Below are 18,619 nucleotides of genomic sequence, written 5' to 3'. Positions count from 1 at the left end.
TGTTTACATGCCTTTTTTTAATAATAATTTTTTACAGCCTACCTTGTCCTCCATTTTTTTTTTTTTTTTTTTTTTTTCAACTATTTACACCCGTTTGTCACCATTGCACAACATGTACTCCCTCTGTGTCAAGTACCGTCCAATCTTTTTATTTTGGATGTTTAAAAAAGTATAGCACTATTTTGTCTTTTAAAAAAGATATATTTAAAACTTCGTTCTAATCAATATAATAAAAAAATTATTAAAATTTCACTATTATAAAAAGTTAGATTCCTTAAGTAAGACAAGTATTTTGAGACAGAGACTTGTATCTTCTAAGTTAAAATTTCTTCACGTTATCTTAAGTTGAATTTTTTTAGAGAATGACATGTGTCATTTAAGATATATATATATATATGGCTTATGTTAAATCACCTTAGCTTATTTAATAAAAATTAAGAAACTGTATCGTTTTAAGATAGAAAAACTTTAAAATACCTTAACCATTTATACTTCAGTTTAAATTTGAATTTGCATAAAAATGCATCTAGTTATTACCTACCAAAGATTTAGTAATTCTAAATAATGAAGAATGTCTCTTTGATGTTCATATCATGGCAAACTATGTTCAAAACTTAAATTTTACAAAATTCATCTATGCACACATTGTATATTATTAAATTGAAAACCTACTATTCAAGTTTCTTTAATCAAGTCACCTTCTTCATCCAAGCTAATACTATTATTTTAGAAAAGAGGAGACAGAGAGAGCAATATTTTTTTGGAAAAAAGAGGAGAGATCTTATAGGAAAGAGAGATGTTAAAATTTTTATCTTAAAACAGTGTAGTTTTCTAAATTTTATTAAATTAGTTGACGTGGTTTAACATAAGTTATAGAAGTATCTTAAATGACACATGTCATTTTGTAAAAAATTTAACTTATGATTAACTTAGAGGAATTTTGAGTTAGAGGACCCAAGTCCGAACCAAAAGTGGAGTATAATAAATTTTCTTTTTTACTAACCAAAAGTGGATGTAATAAAAAAATATATTTTTAAAAAATGCCAATTATACAAAAAAAAAGAAAAAAGAAAAAAATTTAAACAGAGAAGGGGTCATAGTGACATTTTTGTGAAAAAATAAATAATAGAATAAAAAATGAAGTGATGAGTACAATTTATTCGCAAATCTGGAATTGGCTAAAGAGGTACGACACCGTTGCGGTTGCAAAATACTAGCTGAACTAGCTTATCTCACATTTTCATTATTTGTTCTCCTACCACATAAGCGAGCGCATCAAGTATCAACACCCAAAAGATCAAATATCTCTCTCTCTCCCACACACACACACACACACACACACACACAACTGCATTTCACGCGACTTTCATGGGACAACCACCAAATCTAAAAACATTGATGACCATCACGCTCCAACTTTGTCCATAGGCTGCAAAATGAGGACAAGCACTCTTTACTATTGTGGGTGGACGTTGGAACTATTATCTTGTGCAACTGTAAAATTTGAAAAATCCTAGAGATATCGACAACCGACTCCGAGTCTCTGACCCATCAAATATATGAGGGGTTGGGAAATCGCAATCTCCATATCTATATCATAGCTCGTAAATGTTTAACACTGATACATAATTGTGTCTTTCTAGTACAACAAAAGCGTAGAATAGTAAATAACTTGTCAGGTTGAGCTTTAAAATATCTTTCTCATTTTATTTGATACGATCATGATCTTTTAAGTTAAACAAACCTATGGTGTTTGCTGTGTGTTTTATTTTTGACGTTTTGTTTTAACTCAAAATAAAATAAATGTTTTGAATAATAATCAGAAACATGTTTTGTAACATTTATTTGTTGCAAGATTTTTGTAAGCAAAAACATAAACTATATTTGGTAAAAAAAGTATTGTATGTTTGAAAAATATAATGATTAATTTAAAAATGTAAGTTTTTTAAAAAAGAATATTCTTATTCATGTTATATTATCAAACACTATAGTGCGAAAACATATAAAAATATTAAATTGGTGTTTCAGTTTTTGGCCACTATTCATGAAATGTTTTAACTCTTTGCAAAACAAAATAATTTTTACCAAATGCATGTTTTTCATTGTTCACTACTATAATATCCAACAAAAACAAAAACACCAAAAACAAATCGCATACTAAACAGACCTTAAATTATCGTAAGTAGAGTATCGCATTACTTCATGAATAAAAAATGTTTAGAAGGATTCCTTTGCATAGAAGAAGAATTATTAAAAAAAAAAACACAGTTGAGAAACGACATTCTTCCTTTAATCAAGTAATGAGGTTTCAAACTGTTTTTTCTTATTTGATTTAGGTAATTAACTTTTTGTTCTAATTGATGATTATGTTGAGAACCTTTTTGGGCAGAAGAGGTGGCGATGACGTGTCAAGTTGAGGTGATGTGGCGATCAGTTATTCTAATTTAAGGAGTAGTATGAGAAGGATGGACAATGAGTTGTATAGTGAGTAGGAGTACTTATTAAATAGGCTTACCGGGTACTAGGATAATTAATTTTCCTTAGTAGAATTGTATTAGGACTCTATATTTAGTTCTATAAATAACGGTAGAAGTTGCTTTTGTAAGGTTCCAGCACCTCACAATCAATCGCATTAATAGAATTTCTTTCTAAATCATGCTTTCTTTAGTTTAATTAAATTCTTTTCTAGTTTTGATTCAGCTTTCTATTAGTTGATTAATTGTTAGTACAATTCTTTTTATTTCTTTATTGTGATTTGAATTTTTCTTTCCTTCAATTGATTTCTTAATATTTTTATTTCCATTTACGTTGAATTAATTCCCAGTAGCTATAATTATTTCTTTCTTCAATTTCCATCTCAATTCAGTTTCGTTATTATTGCAATTCGTTTTCCACTTTAAATCCTTTTTTCTATCTAACGCAATTAGAACTCATTAAGGAGTTTCATGTTCTCTCTCCTTCCAGTCGCCTGTTCCAATCAATGTACAAAAGAAATTGAGTTTGACCAGATCTTTATGGTTTGAACCAAGCCTATTGGTTCTAGCACACTCGCATCAAGCCAATTTCTGAATTGGCAGGCTTAGCTGATTTAAGGGGTCAACATTTTGGCACGCCTGGTGGGAGAATTGATAAGTACTGAAAAGTGCACATTTAAACCCTTAATCTTGAGTATACTAGGATCTTATTCTATCTTATTTCCCCGCTTTAGTCTAATTTGATGTTTTTCTTCTTTCTAAGTACTTAGCCCCAAAATAAGCCAAGTCAACTGAATTAGAGTATTGGAGGAAGCAATCCAAAGTCTAGCAAAAAGAAGGAGCAAAGTGGAAGCAAAATGGTTAAAATTGTCCCTGTTCGATCGATCGAACCATGCTATGATCAATCACGCTGTGATCATTCCGACCCTACCTTGATGGATCGAGCTTCTGTCCTTATCTTCAGGAAAATTTCCTCTTCGATTGATCAAATCTTTTCTTTGATCGATCGAATCCTTTGATCTTATCCCACTAACCACTTTTGTCCTTTTCCCCATAAATATCTCAGCCTTTGTCCTTATCTAAATAAGTGCGCCGCTATGCTTCGATCGATCGAAGCAATAGTGTGATTGATCAAACTGCCTCAAAAACCGTGCAGAACAGATTTCAAGACCAATTAAAGGAGTGCTCGTGGTACAATCATTTGGAGGGCTTAATGCACGAGGACTGACCATTGGGTGTGACATTTGAGCTACCTATATAAGGGTTTTGGCTATTTTAGTAGAGAGGTTGGTTAGTTGGAGGGAGGCTAGAGATTAGAGAGAGAGTATACACATTTTGGGGAGGATTCTTCCAATTGCTAGGGTTTCTACCAAGAACATCAAGAGGAGGAAGATGAATCCACCTATGAAGAGAGCCCTTAAAGGTTGGATGACAACAATCATGAGTGGTTAGATCATTCTCTTGGGGCTAGAGATGGCCATAGGCTTGCCTCCTAAACTTTAATACTTTGTAATTAGTGGGGATTTGTGTTGTAAATATTATATTGATCTCATGTTTATATAAATCTTGTTATTATATGATTTTTATGTTTAATGCTTCCAATTAATCTTTCAATTCTATTTATGTGTCTATGTATGATGGAATGGATGATTATGAGCTTACACTTGATTCTTTACATTTGGTGCATGTCCATGTGTATTAAAATAGTGGATCTAGTGTTAGTCAATGTATGATGCTTAATTGATTACTCTTGTATTTTGTTTGATGGATTATGCTTATTCTTTGATTGATTGTGCTACTTCATTAGTTTAATTAGTTTAATTTCCTTGTCATTAGTGTAATTGTAGCGTAGTTGCTTTAATTTCCTAGATAGGTAGACAATCCATTCTTATTGTTTGATAATTAATGGTTATGAGTGCAAGTAGTACATTTCTCTAGATATTTGTGTGTGTATTGATTGTGGGTTTATTGAATGGTTAATGACTTAATTTGATAGGTTGTGCTACTCATTATATTGATTAGATAATGTCTGCTTATTTTGCCATCCAAACTTAGTATTTTAATTAATGGCACATACATTTGATTTACAACATTTAATCCCCCTAAATTGACAAGTATTAGATGTTTAGTGAGGTAAAGCCTAGTGGTGAACTCTATGTTCCAAGACCCCTCTCACAGTCTTTACACCTCATTTACTTTAGCTTGTTTTTCATTGCATTGATTTTAATTAAATTATAGCTTAATTCAACCAACAAACCACTCACTTTGATCATTCGACCTACTAACCTGAATTCAATTCCGTAGTATCTTGCAAATCCCTTGTGACGATCCCTTTTCACTCATACTACATAGTATAGTGTTAATTAGTTTTTATAAATTTTAAATGTGGTGGCCACTTCACACACTCACATTTTTCACATCATTTTGAGCACAAGGCAAAAGACACACCACGTTTTTGGCGCCGTTGCTGGATATTAGCAACACCGTATTAGGAATTGAATAGGAATTAGTACTCTTTTGATCCTTGCTTTATTTTATTTTCTTTTACTTTCTCACTTTGTTACTCTTAATTGATTTGGTACTTGGAGCAAAGGGAAGTAAGCAAAGGAGCCTCAAAGCAAGCTTAACAAGCAAAGCATAAAAAGTATAAAAAAAATTTAAATTGCAAAAGAAAAACAAAAAGCTTAAAAATTCTTGAAGTTGCTTAAGAACCTTTGTGAGCGTTTCTAAACACCTCTTACTTAGTTAAATCATCGGCCCGTGTGGAGGTATTTCATTTTATTTTATTATTGATTATTGGCCCGTGTGGAGGCAATTTAATTTCTTGCATTGTTGAAAAGCATGGGAGTATGGGATCAATGTATGTAGAGGCTTTGTGTTAATTGATATGTGTTGTGGAGGAGAAGTGTATTTGCTATTTGTTGTGTTTGTTGTTTATGTTGACTTGTATTATGCATGCATGGTCGTAGGTCTTTAAACTGCCCTCTTATTCCTTTAAATCTTAATCTCGACTCAACTGTGCGTAATCCAAGGGGTAGGGTTAATTCGAGTGAATCCATTGTATTAATGGACGATCATATTGAAGACCTTGGTCATGTAGACCAACAAGGCATACTCCATCCCAATGTGCGACAACATGATAATATGTACGTTCCTTTAGTTATGCCTAGACCTCTTGTTCCTCAACCACAAGGCCAAGTTCCATTTAGAATGCCAAGCCATTCTTTATGCCACCTCCACCACCCATTGTCCAAGCTAATAATGTAGCTCATGTAGAGCCGCCAATTACAAATCCTCCCATTGCTTTAAAGGATCATTATGTGCCTAATGAATATAATGCACCTACATACATTCGTCTTCCTCTATTTAGGGCACATCATTATGAAATTAAGCCACAAACTATCTAAATGCTCTCGAACTATTTTGGGCTAACCAGTAAGGAACTATATAAGCATTTAGATGAGTTTCTTGAAGTTTTTTCCACCGTGCGTTACATAGACATGCCGGAAGAGGTATTAAGGTTTAAACTCTTCCCATTTACCTTAAAAAAAAAAAAAAAAAAAAAAAAAAGCAAAGTATTTGTTCAATAATTTGAGGCCTTTTTCCATAATTTCTTGGGCGGAAATGCAATAAGAGATTTTGAGGAAGTATTATCCCGTTTCCAAAACCAATGCCATGCATACTTCTATTCGTGAGTTTTCACAAGGGGGTGGGGAGATGTTACATGAGGCATGTGAACGATTGAATGACTTAGTTAGGAAATGTCCTCATCACGACATTCCTAAGTGGCAAATTGTCTAACATTTCTATGAAAGTTTGTTGGATACCCATAAAGGCATGGTTGATGCCTTAATGAGAGGGTCTTATTTGGATAAGCATGAGGATGATGTATGGAAATTGTATGAAAGCATGAGTGAAAACTCAATGCATCGATCATTGTCCTCTAGAAATGGTAGAAATGCAAATGTAAGAGGAAGAAAGAATTCAAGCTTATGTCAAGTGGAAAATTCTATTGACATAGTTGCCGAGGTAAATCTTTAACTCAAAGGTTTGATCAATTTTTAATCAATCAAAATTCGGCACCTCAAGTGTCTTCCTCCCCTCATCATCATCATTCTAGTGAGTCTTGCATGACATATTCAAGTGTGCTACATACTACTTCCAATTGTTTCCATGAGCATGTGCATAATGAGTATCATGAACAAGCCAATACCACATTCGTGAATCAGGGGAATAACCCTTATGGCAATCATTAAAATCCTAGGTAGAGAAATCACCCCAATTTCTCTTGGAAAAGCCAAGGGGAAGGTTCAAATTCTCCCCAAGGTGGTTTTTAAGGGAAGTATGTTCCACCCCACTTGCAAGGCCAAAATTCTTAAGGTTATCGTCCACCTTATCAAGCTACTAATATGAATGAATTTTCAAATTCTCAAAGTCCAAATCAACCATCTTATTCTCAAAGTCATCCTAGAAGTCCCGTTTTTGAGGAAAAAGTTCTATCGGCTTAGGAACTTTGAAGGCTAACACTCAATTGCTTTATTCTTACTCACAATCAATTGCCAAATTAGAAACCCAAGTAGGGCAAATAGCTAGCAAATTGAATGCTAGGGAAAAAGGAAAAATGCCTCTTAATCCCACACCTAAACAACAATTCGTAGTGGAGACAACTTCCTAAACGGAAAGTCCTTCACTTGAGCAAGTTAATGTGGTGACCACTTTGAGAAGTGGAAGGGTGATTTATGTAATACCCCTAATTTTAAAAAGGATATTCCTGGTATTTAATGGTATTTAATTTATTATTTAAGTGCATTTTATTTGATTATGTGTCATTATTTTTTATTAGGTGCTTAATTGTTTTCTTTTGTGGTGATTTAATTTATTTAAATGATATTTATTTTTAGTTATTTGATTGGAATTACTTCTTAGTGTTTTAATTATTTAATTGGCATTAATGGTTTAAGTGTAATTGGTTTAGTTATTTGATTGGAATTACTTGTTAGTGTTTTAATTATTTAATTGGCATTAATGGTTTAAGTGTAATTGGTTTAATTATTCTATGTGTATCTTATTTTATGTGTGTCTTATTTGGTTTAATTGGGTTTACTAATTATTATTTTGTTCAATTAGATTATTTGTTAAATATTTAATGGTGAATAGGGTAATTAGGTAAATACATCTAACTAGGGTTTTAATTACAGTATAAATTAGGGTTTTATATTATAGCCGTCGTAGGTTTTTACGTTAATTGGATGGGCCGGTTAGGATTGTGAGTTGGATTTAAAAGAACCTAGGGTCTAGAAAAACTCTATAAGTATAAGGTAGACGTCTGTGTAGGGTTTTTTTAAACAAAGCACACGTTTTGTGGAAGTGGAAAAGGAAAAACACAGTTTTTCACATTCTGCTAAGGTTTGATCAAAGCTTCGATCCTGCTTCGTCCATGGTCCGATCGAGCTGAATTTTGGATGAAAGGTTTACGACTCAGTGATGCACAATCTGAACGGTGGAGATCAGAGTCTGACCTCAGGAACAGTGATTCGTACTCGTGAACAGTAACCGGGTCGCACAGGTTTTTTCCATTCTGCCCAGATTTCATCAAACATCCGATCCTGCTTCGTCCGTGGTCCGATCGAGCTGAATTTTGGAGGAGAGGTTGATGACTCAGTGACACACAATCTGAACGGTGGAGATCAGAGTTTGACCTCGGGAACAGTGATTCGTACTCGTGAACAGTAACCGGATCGCACAGGTTTTTTTTTTCCATTCTGCCCAGATTTCATCAAACATCCGATCCTGCTTTGTCCGTGGTCCGATTGAGCTAAAATTTGGAGGATTGGTTCATGACTCAGTGTTGCACAATCTGAACGGTGAAGATCAGATTTTGAGTTCGGAAATAGTGTTTCGTACCCGTGAACAGTAACCGGGTTTTGGAACTCGCCGGGATTTTTTAAGAAGACGACGTTGAAACTTTGAACAAAAGTTTCTGAGGCAAGATTCTATCCTTACTCTTTTCCTTAGGCTTCATACTCTTTGCACTCTTAAATGATTCCAGGATTAATGAAGATTAAACCAAACTAAAATGATATCTGTTTTGCTATGAAACTGGTAGTTACAGTAGTGTTGTATGCTTGTTCAACCTAGACTAAGCATGTTGTGGATGCATTATGGTTCTGTGGTTCACGTTTTTCCTTACCACTGCTAGTATAAATTATTGGAAGGATGGGTCTAGATGATAGCTATCTTAACTTCTGTAATAGCAACTGTTGGAACTTAAATACTAGGAGGATTTGAGTTTAACACTAGATCGGTTTTGTGGAACACTATAATTTGAGCATGTCTACATACATACTGTGAATATTGTTTTGATGCTTACATTATCACAGTTAGTATCAACTGTGGAGGTTAGGATTTTGTGATACATACCCTACATATCTGTATGTCATTTGTAAGGTGTTAAATGGAAGTTTTAATTAATTCTGTCTTTATATCAGACTAAAGGGAATAACTTAAATTGGGCATGTATATGTTGTTGTTGTGACCCTGTTTATCAATGCTTATTTTATCACTGCTAACATTGAATGTTAGATGTTGGAATTTAGTTGATATATACTTGATTTATTGGTATTATTGACTACTGGAGGATTGGAAAGTAGGCACCGGTATGGGACGGTGGCATACTAAGGATGGGTTTAGTTTTTAAATCAATACCATTACCCACCTACTTGGAATAAGAATGGGATTAACTAAAAGTTAAGTCCCGTGGATTTGTATTGTCATGGCAATTACTTGTTGAGCGGCAATACTAGGGATTTTGGATGGATTTTATATATGTACTGTTATGGTGCCTCGGTATAAGCTTGAGCCTCAGGACCGATGGCTAGGGAGCGTATATGCATCGGGATGTGTAGCTGGCTACGATGGTTGGAGGTGTACCCTGTTTAGGTATAGGTACATATGCCTACTTCGTGTGCGTTTTAGCATGTTACCTCTATTCAGGTTGAGACCGGCCTGTAGTCCAGTGAGAGTCTTTTAGTGTGACTACATATATATTTACGGACTATTAGCTATTGTTGAATTGTTTAGGATGTACATGCGTATCGGGCCTCTGTTTGGATTGTAGTAGTATAGAACTTGCGCGTGGGCCTGACCCTGATCGGTTGGTCAATCATACATCAACCTTCGCAATAACACGAATCATTGTAAAATAGGGCTATTGGTCTGGTAAGTCGAATCACTGGGACTGCGCTAGTCTAAGGCAACCTAAATGTCTAGAATCGTTCTTAGAATGATGAAGGGGAAATAAGGAGTTGTTTATTTGTCACTAAATTGAATATGTGAAGTGCATGAAATAGAAACTTACAATAATTGAAGCGAGATAAGATACGAGTAAGAAAAACTAAGGAAGTGAATCCGTCTCCATCCCTATACACATGCTAGGCTAAATTTAAATTCGGGAAATCAACATAAACGATGGTCATGATACATAACAACCCTTGGTTGCTATAATATCCTCAAGAGGGTCATTGAATAAAAAACAAGAATAATCCATCAAAGAAATACATGCTTAAACTACCTAAACTAGGGTGTAGTCTTCAACATGCTCCCTAAGCCAAAGATTATCAAGCCCTTAATTGAATGATAAAAGCACATAAAGTTAGGAATCAAGAATAGACCAACAAAGGGGGAACCTAAGCAATGGACTATCAAATTTCTCTAACTTCATGCCATTAAAACTATTCCATGATCTCACTACCATTGTCACCATGAGAGTGCAAGCACTATGATTAAAAGAATAAACCATCTAAGATAGATAATTAATTCAACAATAATCATTAAAATACATGAAGATCCATTACAAGAAGCAAAATGCTCTAGACCATGAAAAGACCATAGGTTATACATTGAAATCCCAAAATAAAATCTACACTAGAACATGCTTACAAGGGAGGGACTTCATCACCTCCCTAGAAGAAGAGTTAGTTAACCATTGGAGCCTTAGAATGAAGAAGAAGCTTGAAGACCTCCTCCATTTTCGTGCTCCCTTCTTCAAGCTTGGAGAACTCTCTTTCTTGCTCCCTTCTCTCTCCTCTAATCTTGTAGAAATGAAGCTCTCCCCTATTGTGTGGCTCATATCCCTCTTATCTACCACCAAAAGGCCACCAACCAACATCTCCAACCACTTCATTAAAGAGGAAAGCAAATTGAAGAAACCAAGGTGCAAGTGGGCTGAAATGAGCCATTTCCGAAGGGCATTCTGCCCAAAATTCGAGCACTCTAAGCAAGGCCTCGAGCACTCGAATTTAGTGTAAAAAGCTCCATGCTTCACTTGCTCTGCCCAGACCTACTTTGGTTAAACAGCCATAACTTTGCAGTCCGAACTCCGAATGATGAACCGTTTGAAGATTTAGAAAGATAATTCAGAGCTCTAAATATTTTATGTTTTAGTGGAGATCCAATTCTCAAGGATGGTTGGTCGAAAATGAAGATCAAGGCAGAATTTCATTGCTGCCAGGCAGTTCTGCGCACCTCTGGTAATAAGGCCATAACTCTCTGTTCCGAGCTCCGAATGATAAACCGTTTGAAGATTTAGAAAGCTAATTCAGAGATCTAAATCTTTCATGTTATGAGGGAAGTCCATTTCTCGAGTTTGGAAGGTCAAAATGGCAAGAAAAGTCCAGGTTCTACTGCTGCCAGAATTCAGAATTGTGCCTTTTGATGGCCAAAACTCCACAAAGCCTTGATTTTGCTCCTTTTTTGGCAAATGGACCTGAAAATATATACATACACACAAATGAAGATAATCTACTTAAATAATCAAACGATGGACTTAACTAATGCAATTTAGGGCGCTTGAATATACAATATTCGGCGCTTATCAGACCCCCAAACTTACATTTTGCTAGTCCCTTAGCAAAACTACAATGAAAAACTTAATGAAAAGACAACCATGAGCATGCTACTACAAAAATATCATCCATGGTAAAATGAGATAGATACATAGCTCAAATAAAACTTGAAACAGATAAAAACTGGAGATGGAGTCATTGGGAAAACTACCTTGCATATATGAAGCATTGATACAAAAATTGGCTAAATACATTTCCACATACATGCATCAACATCATCATCCATATAAATAACTCAATTGTCATCTCTTAAATGGAAATCAACTCTACTTCAGTGAAAGTGAATTGGATTCTCAACATGCGGCTTTTACTTTCTTTTCCAATTCCAAGGCATAAGTTTTCAAATCATTGAATTCCCCTTTAAATGAGGTCCCTAAGGCATGATTTTATTTACAAGACAACTTTTGTTGCTTGTTGACAATTTATTGCAACTCATAAGCGAAAAATAGAATGGTTGTGCAATGCTAAAGTCCCTTAAGCTTTCTAACCAACCTATGTAGCAAGCGTTAGGCCAACAACTCCCAAACCAGATGGCTTTAGGGTGTTAAGTGTAGAGACACTCCAAAGGGCTTAATAGCTCAAGTTGGAAAGGCTACGAACTCTAGCGAACCATATTTATTACAATTTTTTTGAATGACCGTGCAATGTTTAAGTCCTTTAAGCTTTCTAACCAACCCTTGTAGTAAGCGTTAGGCCAACAACTCCCAAACCAGACAGCTTTAGGGTGCTAAGTGTAGAGACACTCATAGGGCTTAATAGCTCGAGTTGGAAAGGCTACAAACGTCAACTGGTCATTTTTTTTCTTTCTTTCTCAGTTTTTTTTTTTTTTTTTTTTTTTTTTTTTTTTTTTTTTTTTTCAACTTAAATCATGCGAAAGATATTCATCTATCAGGTTCATCAAATCAGATTAACTAGGCCAAGGTCAAGGTTGATCAAGTTGCATGCCTCACAGTTAAGTTTCCAATGTGCATCTGTGCATTGTGAAGCTTATAAGAGTGTAAATCCAGCAAGAATCTAATTGAGACATTTATACGGACTAATTTGAATCTACATGATCATTTCAACTCAAATTTTTCTTTTTTCTTTATTTTCAAAAATGTCAATTGCTTCTATACACAAGGTATTAAACATATGCTTCGTCTCCGACAAGTTCCAAGTTACACTATCATTGCTTAGCAAAAATTATAATACCAAAAATGTCAAAATGTGAAACCAAAAATGTCCTATTGCACCCCCAAACTTGAATGTCACATTGTCCTCAATGTGTGAAGACAAGTTAAACAAAATAAGAGCAAAGAAGGTAAAAGAACAATATTACCAAGTGGAGTGACGAATGCAAAAATATCCATCGATGTGAATGCGCAAACGCGTCCCCCAAACTTGAACAGGAAGACCTGTCAAAACAGCACTAATAGACACAGGTAAAAGCATAGGACTCTTAAGAAAAATCAAAACAGAAATGAAAACACTAAGACGAATGTTATTGCAAGGTAAAAATCCGTACAAAATACAAATTGGCACACATGAGTCATAAGTTTAAAATGGAAAACAAAAAAAATGCCAAAAGTCGTGCATTTAGAGAGAGGAAGTTGGCTTAGGCAATTCGTCAAACACGTGGTGTGCAAGACAAAAAGAAAGAGGGCCAAAGGTTGATTAGAGATGAGAAAATCCAAAAATTTGGCCCTGCAAATGCAATACACAACTCCCAAACAATCACAAATCCTTCACACAAGCAATCCCATCCTCCATTGATCAAAAATTGAAAGAAAAAGAGGGTTAGACACTTACCCAACAATGGAGAACACAAGGCCCATTATTTGTGGTTAATGGAAGATGTGGATGAGAGATTGATGGATGGGTGGGTAAGCATGCATAGGGAGTGGAAGGAAATGGATAAGCATGTATGGAGAGGTGCATAAATGCATGCATGGTGGGAAATGTGGGGTGGAAGTGGTGGTGCATGCATGAATGCATTTCCTTGTGTGGTGGTTTGGTTATGGAGGGATGGAGTGGTTGAGTTGCAGAGAGGGAAAGATAGGTTGTGTGTGGGTTGGTTGGTTTGTGTGGATGTTGGTGAGGCTCAGTTAAGAGGGATGAGTGGTTGGTGTTGAGGCTGAGGGTTTATAGCCATGAGGTAAGGTTGATGCGTTTGAGATTAAAGTTGTGCATGCATGGTTGAGGGTTGATGTGGGTTGGTTGAGGAGTTGCCGAGAGGGAGGAGGGTGGTGTGTGGGGTTGAGGTTGAGTTGGTGGTTTGCAGGTGAGGGAGATGGGGAAGATGGTTGATGCCGAGAGTTGGTAAGGGTGATGGTTTGGTGAGGTGAGTTGTGAGAGATGAGGGCTCGGGTGAGGGAGGAAGAGAAGTTGGTTCACACTTCGAGCACTCGAAATGGGACTTCGAGTGCTCGAAGTCTTGGCAGTGAGTTCGGGTGTGAGCTTCAAACAAGCTCGAGCACTCAAGAGGGAAGTGAGAGGGCTCGGGTGAGCTGCTGGGGTTGATTTTCGACTACTCTAAGCGTTGAAGTAGAGTGCTCGAAGATGGGACAGTAGGCTTGGGGTTGAGTGAGGAGAGAGTGGGGTGTAATTCGAGCACTCGACATGGGGTCTTCGATTGCTCGAATTAGAAGCGGTAGCCGCGGAACTGAGGTAGGCAACTGCAAGCACTCGAAGCTTGGTCCTCGAGTGCTCGAAATTAGGACAGTGGTGCAAGCAAGATTGGAGGCAGCAGCGAGCACTCGACAGGGAAGGTAGATTGCTCGAAATCATAGCAGTAGTCTCAGGATATTTGGTTTCGAGCACTCAACTGGACATCTTCATTGTGGGTTAACAATGGGCACTATTGCATGCATTGGATGCATTTTCATGCATGGTGTGCTAACAGTATTCTTATGCATTGCATGAATGCATGCTATGGAATCATTAAACTGGCTATGCATGTGAGTGCCATGTCAAAAGTCCGAGAAAATTGTCTGATAGAGCCGGAAACTTGTGGGAATGAAAACAGGAGTTGAGAAGGTCTAATAAGCCGGTCTAAAATTGCGGAACGCAACTGAAGACCATTTCAGAAAAATCAAATTTTTGGCTTTTCTAAACCATTTCCCAGAAAATTTCAAGGCACGAGCAATTTGAGAAGGTAGGGAAGCTTGGAACATCGAAAGAATTTCTTCCCTTGCTTTGCTAAATTTAATGTCGATAGCTAGACGAACCAGGATCAGGATCCATTGGAGAGATGGATCCTTAACGCTCCGTATGCAACTTGCCTCCTTCATATGGTCTCAAACTTGGATCAATGAATGGTGAGGGAAATTGATCCTTCCGAAGAGAAACAAGTTTGGCCTTAGAGGATTTGAGCATCGCTTTTAATCTCACTTCTTTTCTTTTCAGATTTAAGCAAAGGTGTTGCTTGTTCGAGATTATGGAGGCTCGTTGAATGTCATTGTTTTGACTAACAATGGTAGGATCATGACCTTTCATATTTGCAATCTCCAAGTCATATACCTCATTGTACGCAAATGGTTTGTTCACAGGTTGAGTATCATGGACAATGATTCTAGATTGGGCTGGAATGATTGGAAGAATTTTCAGCAACTTGTCAACATTCTCCTTACCTTTGTCCGGTGGTTCACCCTCAAAATGTTGAGGTAACTCCGGTGAAGAAATGGAAGGAGATGGACAATCCCACGATAGAGATGGATTTGGTGCTTCCCATAAAGGAGAGGAAAATGGTGATGGAATATCAAGCAAGGAGTTGACTTCCCGAATGGATTTGTCCACACCAAAATCCTCAAAATCAAAAGGGACCAAGCAAGCATGTAGGGGATCCTCCGTTGAAGGAGGTGGGATTGGATTTTGAATGTGTTCATCAGCAATAGTGATTTCAAAACACTCATTGTCATCTGAAGGAAGTTGCACAGCATTGAAGATATTGAGCTTAACATTCATATTCCCAAAAGAGATATCCATTAATCCGGATCTACAGTTAATGGAAGCATTAGCTGTAGCTAGAAAAGGACGTCCGAGAATTATGGGAATGTGTTTTCTTGGATCATGGACTGGTTCCGTATCAAGAACCACGAAGTCTACCGGGAAGTAGAATTTGTCCACTTTTATGATCACATCTTCAATAATTCCCCGTGGTTGCTTAATAGATCGATCAGCAAATTGCAACACTATCGGAGTTGGCTTTAGATCTCCCAAACCAAGTTGTAGGTAAACCGAATATGGAATCAAATTCACACTAGCTCCTAAGTCAAGGAGGGCCCTCTCGATTTTGTTGTCACCAATGACACAAGAGATTGTGGGGGCACCCGGATCCTTATACTTCGGAGGAGTGCTGTGTTGAATGATCGCACTAACATTTTCGGTTAACCTCACTTTCTTTGGTAAATGACTTCTGGAAGTGCGCTTTTGAGTGCACAAATCCTTAAGGAATTTTGCATAGGGAGGAATTTGCTTGATAGCATCCAAGAGAGGAAGATTGATCTTTACTTGCCTAAAGACCTCCCACATGTCTTGAATTTTGCAATTCTTATTCCCAAAAGGTGTCGACTCTTGAAGACGTTGAGGGAATGGAGCTTTTGGCTCATAAGTAGTTTCCACATTTGGGGTGACATGCGTGGGTCTTCCTTGAATGGTATTTGGACAAGAAGAACTTGGATTTGGACTTGAAGAGCTGGAATTTGGATTTTTCAACGGAGGGTTTTTCTCACTTTTGTCTCCATCAACCTTGTTGTCAACCACTCTACCACTCCAAAGGGTGGTGATAGCTTGAACTTGTTCATGAGTCGGCCCACTCGGAGGAGGGGTTTCATCAATCACATGCATTCCTCTAGGATTTTCAAATGGTTGAGCGGGAAGCTTACCCTTGTCTTTTTGAAGAAGTTGGTTCACTTGGTTAGCTATTTGTCCCATTTGATTTTCGAGCCTAGCTATGGATTGAGTATGGGAGTGAACCATTTGGAGAGTAGGTTGCAAGGATGTCAAGAGATGCTTGTTGGAATCTATGATTTGCTTGTTTAATGATTCCATCATTTGCACATTTAATGATTCCATCATTTGCTTGTTTGCAGCCACTATCTCATCAATTGGATTCACAGGAGGTTGAGTGGAGACATTTGGATTGTATGGAGGTTGGTAGCTTGAAGAGGCTTGGAAAGGCCTACCTTGATATTGAGAAGAGGGCTGATTTTGAGGCCCTTGATTTTGAAGTTGGGAATTTTGTGGGGCTTGTTGCCTCCACGAAAAATTCGGATGGTCTCGCTAACCCGGATTGTAGGTGTTGGAATATGGATTGTTCCTGGGCCGTGAGAACATGGCATTAGCTTGCTCTTGGTTGGGATTGGGAAATTGCTCCGGTGTGGGGCAATCTTCCGAGAGATGAAATGGACTATTACATGAGCCACAAACCGAACTTGCCGAATTTTGAGACAATGAAGGAGGAAGATGTGGTGCCATCAATTGGTAGAATTTATGAGCTATGGCATCCACTTGATATGATTCCTCCCTTATAGATTTTGGTTGAGAAAGGTTGGTGTTCTTTGCATTGGTTTAGGCCGGAGCCCTACGAGAATTGTGTTGAAGTGAATTTTCACTCAAATTCTCAAGTAAGGTCCAAGCCTCATCCGCATTCTTGGACATGAACATCCCACCACAAGAAGAATCAACCATGAATCTATGGGTTTCGGTCAAGCCAGCATAGAAAGCTTGCACTAATTGCCATTTTGGGATCAAATGATGAGGACATTTTCGAAGAAGATCTTGTAGCCTTTCCCAAGTCTCGTGGAGTTGTTCTCCGTCAACTTGAGAAAAGCTTAAAATGGAACGCCTCATTTGGTTGGTTTTACTCACCGGATAGTACTTCTTAAGAAATTCTTGTTGCAATTGAGCCCAAGAAGTAATAGAGTTGGGAGCGAGGGAGTTCAACCAATATTTTGCCCTATCCTTTAGGGAGAATGGGAAAAGATGGAGATGAAGTGCATTGTCCGGAAAACCTCTCAACCGGATGGTCGAACAGATTTCAAGGAACTCATCAAGATGCTTATATGGATCTTCATTATCAAAGCTATGAAATGATGGAAGCATTTGAATGGTACTAGACTTGATCTCATATTGAGCTGCATCGATGTTTGGCATCACTATGCAAGATGGAGAAGCATAGGTGGTAGGGATGAAATGATCTCTAAGAGTCATTGGCTCGATATTAGGAATTTCAGCCCTTTCATTCCCCGGATTTCCTATATTATCCCCCATTGTATTAAATTCAGTTTCAAGATCCCGTATAAGAGTAGGTTCCCTAGGGTTCCGTCTAAGAGTTCTTTCAAGAGAGTTAATATCAATGGGAGAATCAATTGTGGGTAAGGAAAGTGACCTACGACCGAACATCAACAACAAAGCATATACTCAACAAAGCAATTCATCAACCACAACTCCACATACGATGTTCCCTTTCTCCTCAATTATCAAGACAGAAAATAAATGGCCACGACAAGGACCGATGCTTGAACACAAAATTAAAACAATAATATAGCCTCAACAAGGGTTTGCAAATAAATTAACTACTTCTAAGCTTAACACATGCACAAAATATAACAATGCGAAACTAAAAGGTCAAGAAGCTTACCTAGGGTCCTCTAGACTTACACTTTGCTAGCGTTCCCACGGCGAGAGTCGAGTCCCTAGAATCTTACAACATAAAAATGGTTAAACCACACGAGAAATATGCACAAAACACAATATGCACAATCAAACTAAATTTAACCCTAGAAACTTCGGTTGCTAAACCGTTTGCAGTCCCCGGCAACGGCGCCAAAAATTGATCGGTTGGTCAATCATACATCAACCTTCGCAATAGCACGAATCATTGTAAAATAGGGTTATTGGTCGGGTAAGTCGAACCACTAGGACTGCGCTAGTCTAAGGCAACCTAAATGTCTAGAATCGTTCTTAGAATGATGAAGGGGAAATAAGGAGTTGTTTGTTTGTCACTAAATTGAATATGTGAAGTGCATGAAATAGAAACTTACAATAATTGAAGCGAGATAAGATACGAGTAAGAAAAACTAAGGAAGTGAATCCGTCTCCATCCCTATACACATGCTAGGCTAAATTTAAATTCGGGAAATCAACATAAACGATGGTCATGATACATAACAACCCTTGGTTGCTATAATATCCTCAAGAGGGTCATTGAATAAAAAACAAGAATAATCCTTCAAAGAAATACATGCTTAAACTACCTAAACT

The sequence above is a fragment of the Cornus florida genome, unplaced genomic scaffold (genome assembly GCF_030987335.1).
Source record: "Cornus florida cultivar Cherokee Brave unplaced genomic scaffold, ASM3098733v1 CherokeeBrave_3.0.0_Hap2_Chr03, whole genome shotgun sequence".
Classification (NCBI taxonomy): Eukaryota; Viridiplantae; Streptophyta; class Magnoliopsida; order Cornales; family Cornaceae; genus Cornus; species Cornus florida.
The sequence above is the reverse complement of the archived record's forward strand: the minus strand, read 5'-3'. Positions refer to the sequence as shown.